The sequence below is a fragment of the Silene latifolia genome, chromosome 10 (assembly GCF_048544455.1).
Source record: "Silene latifolia isolate original U9 population chromosome 10, ASM4854445v1, whole genome shotgun sequence".
Lineage (NCBI taxonomy): Eukaryota > Viridiplantae > Streptophyta > Magnoliopsida > Caryophyllales > Caryophyllaceae > Silene > Silene latifolia.
Genome location: NC_133535.1, coordinates 58524948 through 58533273, shown reverse-complemented (window position 1 = coordinate 58533273; position 8326 = coordinate 58524948). Strand labels below are relative to the sequence as shown.

General features: G+C 38.1%; 1 long non-coding RNA gene and 1 other non-coding gene across 3 annotated transcripts; both read right to left on the bottom strand.

Annotated features, from left to right (window-relative positions):
* Window positions 1-2324: 2324 nt before the first annotated feature.
* On the bottom strand, window positions 2325-6166 carry LOC141605645 (uncharacterized). Of its 2 annotated transcripts, none has more exons than XR_012526408.1 (6): window positions 5847-6166; window positions 4936-4985; window positions 4082-4142; window positions 3346-3869; window positions 2699-2808; window positions 2325-2608 (listed from the first exon to the last, which is right to left on the bottom strand). It is a non-coding gene; the product is annotated as an uncharacterized LOC141605645 (long non-coding RNA). The 2 variants fall into 2 exon arrangements; XR_012526407.1 differs by having other exon boundaries at window positions 3346-3439.
* A 1264-nt stretch (window positions 6167-7430) lies between these two features.
* On the bottom strand, window positions 7431-7536 carry LOC141609679 (small nucleolar RNA R71). The gene has a single exon (XR_012527599.1). It is a non-coding gene; the product is annotated as a small nucleolar RNA R71 (small nucleolar RNA).
* Window positions 7537-8326: the final 790 nt, after the last annotated feature.

Below are 8326 nucleotides of genomic sequence, written 5' to 3'. Positions count from 1 at the left end.
AATCATTACTGATTAATGTTGATCAGTTGACTTATAATTGAATCATCCCTTATGTATTCTTAATTTGAGATTTAAATATGTGATCGCACTATTGTTGAGGACACATACTCCAACAATCTCCCACTTGCTGTCCGAGACAAGTGTGCGTCACCAATTCTCTTGTCTTATTACAATCTCCCACTCAATGAAAGGTTTCTTGCAAGTCGTACTTACATTTGATCATATCTTGAGTGGTTTCCTCGATCTGGAGAGTAACTGTCTGACCGGAATTATCTACCGTAGATACCTTCCGAGCGTGGCCACGCATTTTCAGTTCACTACTCCTCGAGTGGCCCTGAGATTTTAGATAACCCTGACAAGGAGGTGGACAATTCCTATCGCACTATTCCCTTCGAATAGCCACAGCTCATCATGACCCAAAATATGCCCATTTGACCTCAGTTACGAAAGTCGTAGATCATAAATTAAAGTCACTCAAAAACTGTGCCACCTTGGGTGAACAATCTCTAGTCAAAGAATCGACTCATAAGAATACTATAGTAGCTCTCGCCATGACCAAGCTTTATAAAAATTACCAGAACTCTATAAGCAGTCACTGCCCGACAGGGTGTCCCATACAGTCTGCCTATGTGATCGACTTGTCATCCTTTATGTCTCTATGGCACTTGAACTTGCCATCAATCGCATCACACTCTAGTCACTTCGAGACGTCACCTCATATAAGTAACTAGGGGCCAATGCTATGTTAATCCAGTTCACTTAAATAGGGTTCAACATTGTCTCGACAACCAATTTGGAAAAACAAAGTATTAAAGAAAAGAGTTTTGTATAAAACTCAAACGATGAATGCATTATCACATATGTAAAATTCATATAATATCAATTACTACATAATCTATAATTAATTCTTAATTTTGTATATAGTTGATCATCTCAATTCTATTGAAATGATGATACATGCCTTTTGTATAGTCTTTTTAGCCTATTTTAGCACGTATTTCTATGTACTTTCCTACTATTTATATTGTATTTTGCCCCCGAATTGGCTACTTTGGTTCGTTTTGTCCGTTTTGTAGAAATGAACGCGAAAGTAGTGGAATCGTACCATTTTTGTCCTTTTTGCATGCATTTTGAGGAGATGGGATTTTCCAGAGTGAGACCTTGCATTGGGATGCGTGAAGGAACGGTTTACGAGGCAGTCGGTCACGAGTTTGAGCTGATTTGAAGGAAGAATACTCGATCGAGTTGTTTTATCACTCGATCGAGTGGTTTCTATAGCTGAGAATGGTCGATCGAGTAATATTTTACTCGATCAAGAAGTGCTGGAAATTGAGGTTGCTCGATCGAGTAACAATTCTACCCGATCGAGTAGATTATCTAGAGAAATGCTCGATCGAGTGGTTTCAGACTACTCGATCGAGTGATTTTAGCTGTCGTGGGCTTTAATTAGCCCGTGAACTTGTTATAGTTATTGGACTTAGTAGTTTTTCTATTTAAACACACGTTAACTAGCTCATTAGCTATCTATTCTATTCTTTATCTAAGTTTTATCTATCATTCATTTTCCACAGAAAAGACTGCGTTACTTTTTCTTCTTCACTGTAACTTTTGCTTTCGGATTTTCTCGCTCGGATTTGTTTGTTCTTTACGCCGGATTCTTGCGATTATAATCTCTTTCTCCCTTTTTAATATTAATCTCTCTTTCATTTGCTTTAATTTTTTGTTTTGCTCCATTTAATTCTCTGCCCTATTTGCCTTTTATGGATTTTTATTATTGTCTCATCATGTTTAATATTAGTTTGTTCATCGTTATTAGTTCTGATAATATTAATAACATGAGTAGCTAATCTGTTTCATGTTAGGATTAGGGAATCTACGGTATAAATGTGATGATGTAGTGAATAGGTTAGATAAATTAATTGTGAGACTCTGTCCTCATAGCAATATAACTGTATTTACCGACTTAGTTGAGTGTACGCTTCTGAGTCACCTTTTTAATCTGGTTAAATTTATTCCTGGATCGGAAGATTGGACTAAATAGACCTGCTATGAACAGTAGACTACCCTGACGAGGACGGAAGTTAAGTTCACTAGTGGAAAAATATTTATTTGCGGCTCCAAAAAAGGGCTCTTTTGCGGCGTTTTTGATGTAGCAGCAAATGGAGGGGCCGCAAATAGCAAAGTTATTTGCGGCGTTAAAAAAACGCAGCAAATAAACAGGCTATTTGAGGCGTTTTTTAAAAAAACGCCGCAAATAGGTATAATAAAAATTTTTTTTTTTTTTTTTTTTTTTTTTTTACAAAAAAAGGTATGCAAACAAATGATTTAAATATAATAACTCTCAAATAGAATGGCAATCTTACATTATTTTTATTCATACATCAAATAGAATAAAACACATACAAATACACAATACTCCCAAACTAATTACAATGGCACTAAAATACAAAATTAAAAAGTAACTCAAGTTTGATTCTAATCTCAAGCTTCTAAAACTTAAAGCCCATAGTATACTACGGCTACAGGACTCCTACGTTCAACAAACCAGCTCTTATGTCAACTCTCCAAATGTTCACCGCTCAAAATGATTTTCCTGTAGTGCAAGCTTCTAGACACGAAATGCCATCAATTACAAAGATGATTGATGAGAAATTACTAGGAAATGAAAATAACAAAAGGGGAAACTTCAATTACTTACAGCCAATAGTTCTTGTTTGCGTGGTGTTCGAAAATTTGATGAAGAATGAAGAAAGAATCGGGAACTTTGCTTAACTTGTAGCAGGAACTGAAGAAAACCACGTAATTGCACTGAAATCAGAAAATAACAATCAAAAACATTTCAGTTCTAAAATATAATCTCTGTTTATCCCCTCCACAAACTGCGTGAACTCTTAACAATTCTTGTAGTCGAGGCATTCTGGCTACAGGTTTATTGTTGAAGGCCTACCCAACTAAAATGGATTTCATGATGCTAACCAAACAAGGGAATTTGCCGTCTTCCCTATACAAAACAAATCAACTGAACATACAGTTAAAGAGTGTCATCTGCCAACAAATGACATGGGTGTATCTTCCTGTTTAAGGTTCAAATCAGGTGCCTAAATCTGTTTGAAGTCAGGGAAGTACAAGTGTACAACATGAGCTCAAGAGGCAAGATGGCAATCAAAAGTTCAAAGTAACAGATATTAAGAGCCTGTTTTACAATATTCTGGAACAAAAGTATTCAGGATAACAACTTTGTTGATTTTGACATGGATATTTTTATTTTACGTTGGATCATTTCAAAGCTTGATAGATAGATAACTTCATAAGCACAACCATGACTGATGGTATCAAATTAAGTACCTTCATGTGAGCAGCAGCCTTGTCAGTAAAAATGCCAGTGGACTCACCAACAAAATCGGCTACAGTCTGGCCCCATGGGATCTCCTCATGGTTCCTGTCATTAAAAAAGACAAACGCAACAAAAAGATACAAAATAATCATTTGTCTAAAATAACTAACACTTAATGTATCCATGAGAAGGATATATATTGAAGTCAGCCATTGAGGAAAGCATTTGGAACAGCATACTTTAACAGATTAAAATGAAAGACTATCTATGACTATAATAAGTAGTCTTATACTCAGCATACATCAACCGAAAGGCTAACAAAACACATGTTGGCTCATGAACAAACTTCAGAAGTAATGATAATTGATATCAAAATTATCCAATTAGAGCCTATCAGTACAAGTTGGCATAGCTGGTCGTATGATTTAGCACCATTACATGTCAATCGTCATCTTTGTATCATTGCATGTCAACCTCTCAATTGCACGGCTAATTAAATCATTCGAAATTTGAATCATCAGCTGGACGTCCACTACTGCTTTATCCATAAAAGGAATTATTAGCACAAGCTACATAACCAGCAATAAAGAACAAAGACATTAACTTTGTCCAGGTAACACTAGTCGCCAATTTGCTCATATTATGTTCAAATCAATGGGTTTCCTATATTTCATAAATTGTCACAAAAAAAATCAAATAAAAGCTATATAAATAGTACCCATAAGCATTGATGCATCAAAATTCTACCTTTAGAATGATCACCGCTGCAAGTCTGCAACTATATAACAAGCCATGACAAAGCGTAAACCTGTTAATTAACAAAATAAAAGTATTGCTTAGTAATCAATTAAGAGTATAGCTTAGTAATCAATAAAAGTATTCTTGCTAATCATCATAAATAAGGGGGACAAAAAGTGTGAAAGCAAGACAACCCTCCTTAATATTTGTTTCCTGAGTCAAGTTCAAGTCCGACTTGAGCGATAATACTCCAACCACAGCTAAATTATATTTGTAGAAAAAATTAGGGAATTTCAGGAATAATACTGACAGGTTTCAGCTCATAACTTTGTTGGGAGCTCGATCCAAAATGTGACTTGAGAGTTGAGACCCTACTTGAAACAACTCGATGCTAAAGTGAACAAACCCGGTCCAATCCAAACCACATAATGTACCTAAAGGTACCCGAACTATCAAGGACCCAACGTGAATAGTCTGTGTAGCACGTGCCTAATGTATGTCTTAATACTTCCGCTGGGCACTGGATGCTGACAAACAGATTCCAATGAATTGAACAACTACGCGCTCAACTGTTACAGGATGTTTGATTATGGATACATAGCTTGCCTGCCACTCACCAGTAAAAACATAATAAGGCGTATAGATTATAGTCTACCGCGTCACCACTAGGCAAATTCACTGATTGTTAGCACGATAAAAGGATAAATTATATATGTCCGTATCCAACCTAGCCTGCTTTTCTTTCATTTCATGACACATGCATTTATTTCGAAGATAAAAGTTTTATTTCCTTCTTAATTCCAGTGACATAAGGAGTCGGGATCAAATGTAATGGTCTGTGATGCTGAGTAAAGATAGCTCACCAGTTTCCATTGCTTGTTCAATGTTGAAGCATTTACAGTGTACAAGTAACCTGCCAGTTATGTGCACAAGTTAGAAGAATAACTTAGTAAGAACAAAATGGCTAAAATACAGTACTAATCAATCTACTTAGCAAGGCTGCTTAACTTGGTGAAAGATACCAATTGAATGTTTTAATAATCTAAAAACCCAAATGAATGTTTTAAAAATCCATTCATCAACGACAATCGTTTTTGAGCTAAAAACACTTGCTATAGGGTTAACTGGATAAAAAACAAGGCTAAACCCTAATTATACGAGAACTTTGATTCTATACAAAATCCCTGATTCAATTGGAAACCCTAATTCATAAACACATGTATTTTACTCGAATTTCGTGGCTGAAAATTACTCAACAATAATTAGCATAAAAATTAGGTATAATCTGAATTACATGACGATGATTCATTTTGAAATATAAATGATTATCAAAAGCAAGTAATTTGACTATGAGGGGAAGCACAACCATGACGTTCTTCCAGGGCGTGGTAGTAGTGGTTACAATAATGTGGCGGTTCCAGTTAGACCATCACCTATTCGGCTATTCCCAGTCACCCCAACTATTCAAGCAACATGAAGCCTTATAGTAACAAAACAGGAAAATTCTATACAAAATCCCTAATCTCTAATTCAATTAGAAAACAAAATTCAAAAACAAATCATTGTTGAAAAAGGACATGAACCCAGAAATACAAGAGTGAAACAAAAATTCATAGCCGTAAATGGTCTTATTCAGTCCAGTAGACCTGAAGATTGTCTAAAACTGCTCGACATATAACTATAATCTATGATAATTTACTGAATAAAAAACCCCCAATTCATTAATCATAAACCCTAACTAAGTTAAATGAAATTATTCAGTAAGAATGTATACCTAACATAAACATCGAGTTGTTGTGTGGCAGCTGCGACCATCGGCGGTGGGAAAACACTAGATCTGGTGGAGGCCGTGCGAGAGAAAAGGGTAGTATGAGTGGGAGTGGTGGTGTGCCGTTTGACACGAAGATATCGTGGACTCTGGATCGTGATAGAGAATCAAGGTGATGTCGGGATATACCTCGCCATGGCTTGGATTGACGGTGGCGGGAGGTGGGTGATGAGTGGTCTGTGAAAGTGTCTCAAGGGAGGAGGGGAGTGAGGATTGAGGAAAGGGAATGTGATGTGAGAGGGAATGACGGTGGGTAATCAGACTATAGACATGCGAAATTTTAATTTGAAGTAAACTTATTTGAGGCGTTTATTGGGCCATACGCAGCAAATAGCTTATTTGAGGCGTTAATTCTAAAAAACGCCTCAAATACTTTTCTATTTTCGTAAAAAAAAAAACTTGTTATTTCTTTTTGCTGCTGTTAGGCAAAAACGCCTCAAATAGAGAGCCGCAAATAAATAATTTTCTACTAGTGGTTAGTGGTAATTTAGGATAGAAAGTGGACCGGAAGGACCTTTCCATATCCGTCTCGCAGTAAATTATCTAAGTTGTTTACAGTTGAGTCACTGGGCTACTGTAGTAAACCGAAATCCCGACATGTCCCTTCTCTATTTGATAGTTTAATTCTACTTTTCTGCCTTAATTGCTCTTTCCTTATTTCTCTTGCCTTAAAGCTTTTAGTTTAGGAAATCAAATTACAAACCCCCCTCCCATTTGTGACCAAATAGACGGCCTCTTACAGTTATCTTGCCTCCCTAGGGAGATCGACCTGACTTCCCTATCTATATAGTTAGTTTAGTTAGTTATTTTTCATAGGTACACGACAACCCTGTCAAATTTTGGCGCCGTTGTCGGGGAGGCAATTGCCCTATCTGTCTTTGTTTCATTTATTTTATCCGTCTCAGGGAATTTTTATTCCTTGAGGCAGTTCTTATTCATTTTTCTTCAGTGTTGTGTATGCCCAGGTCACACAGGTTTGAGTTAGTTTCAGCTGATTCTGAGCTAGAGAGACTGTTCAGGCATAGACTCCGTCTGCAAAGAGAATCACGAAAGGAAAACTTGATTACTTTCGAACCAGAGCTTCAACATTTCCTTTTTACAGAAAATCCATCTTTTGAAGAAGATACTTCCAGTTCTGTAAGCCAGCCAGTAAAGATACCGAACATTGCTAGTCATTCGGAGCCTAAAGCATCATCAATTCCAAAGGGTTCCAATCTCCAGACTGAGGATGGGAATACATTTGACATCCATCCTTCCTATATCAATCTGGTGGAGAGGAATCTCTTTAGAGGTGTGGCAGGTGAAGACCCGAGGAAGCATATGGAGGTCTTTACAGACTACTGTTCCACTATCCCCGCCACAAAGGGGGTAACTCAAGACAAGATTAAGGAGGTGTTGTTTCCTTTTTCTTTGGTCGACTCGGCCAGGGAGTGGTTGGATCGATTTGGACCGCACGGCCGCGGGGTCCTGATCGGGAGACCCTTGCTCTTGCTTTTTATAAGAGATATTTCCCTCCGCAGTGCATTAATCAGCTGAGGGCCAAGATCACAAGTTTCAAACAGGCACCGGATGAAACTTTCTATGAAGCTTGGTGCCGTTTCAAGAGGTTGGTGAGGTCTATTCCTCACCATGGTTTTGATCCGTGGTTCCTGTCCAATAAGTTTTACAATGGGCTATACGATGATCACAGAGCCATACTTGATGCATCATCTAACGGAAGATTCCAGAATAACACCGATGATGATAAGGGATAGGCTCTTATTGAAGAGATGGCGACCCACTGTGCTGAGTATGGAAACCAGAGGGATGGTATTACAACAGTTCATGCAGTCGATAAGCAAGTTGTGGCTCAGCTGTAAGCCATGAATGTTAGGTTTGATAAGTTGGAGCTGCATTCTGCTGGGGAGCCTCAGACGGTCCATTTGCTTACTAGAGGGGAGACTGTCACATGTGAGAGGTGTGGGAGCAATGACGGTCACACTGCTGTTGGCTGTCTTACGGAGAAGGAACAGGTCCTTGCTTTTCAACAATACAGGCAAGGAGGGGGTTCCTACTATAACAACCAAGGGGCAATCCATCCCAATTTGAGGTGGACAAGTCAAAATGTACTCAATCCTACCCATCCTCCGCAGCAGCAGCAACCATATGTCCCTCCTCATAAGGCTCAACAAGGCTTTCAGAAGCCTCCTTCCTTTCCTGCACCTAATCAAGGTGCATCATCTTCTGTTGGAGTAAGTAAGCTAGGTGAGTTGAAGACGATGTTGCAGTCTTTGACAAAGCAGTGGCAGCTGAGTGATCAACAAAAAGATGCATCTATCAAGGCACTTGAAACTCAAGTTGCCCAGTTAGCCGCGAACCATTCCACAAGGAAACCGGGTTATTTACCGTCACAAGCTGATAAGAATCCACATGAGACGGTAAATTTA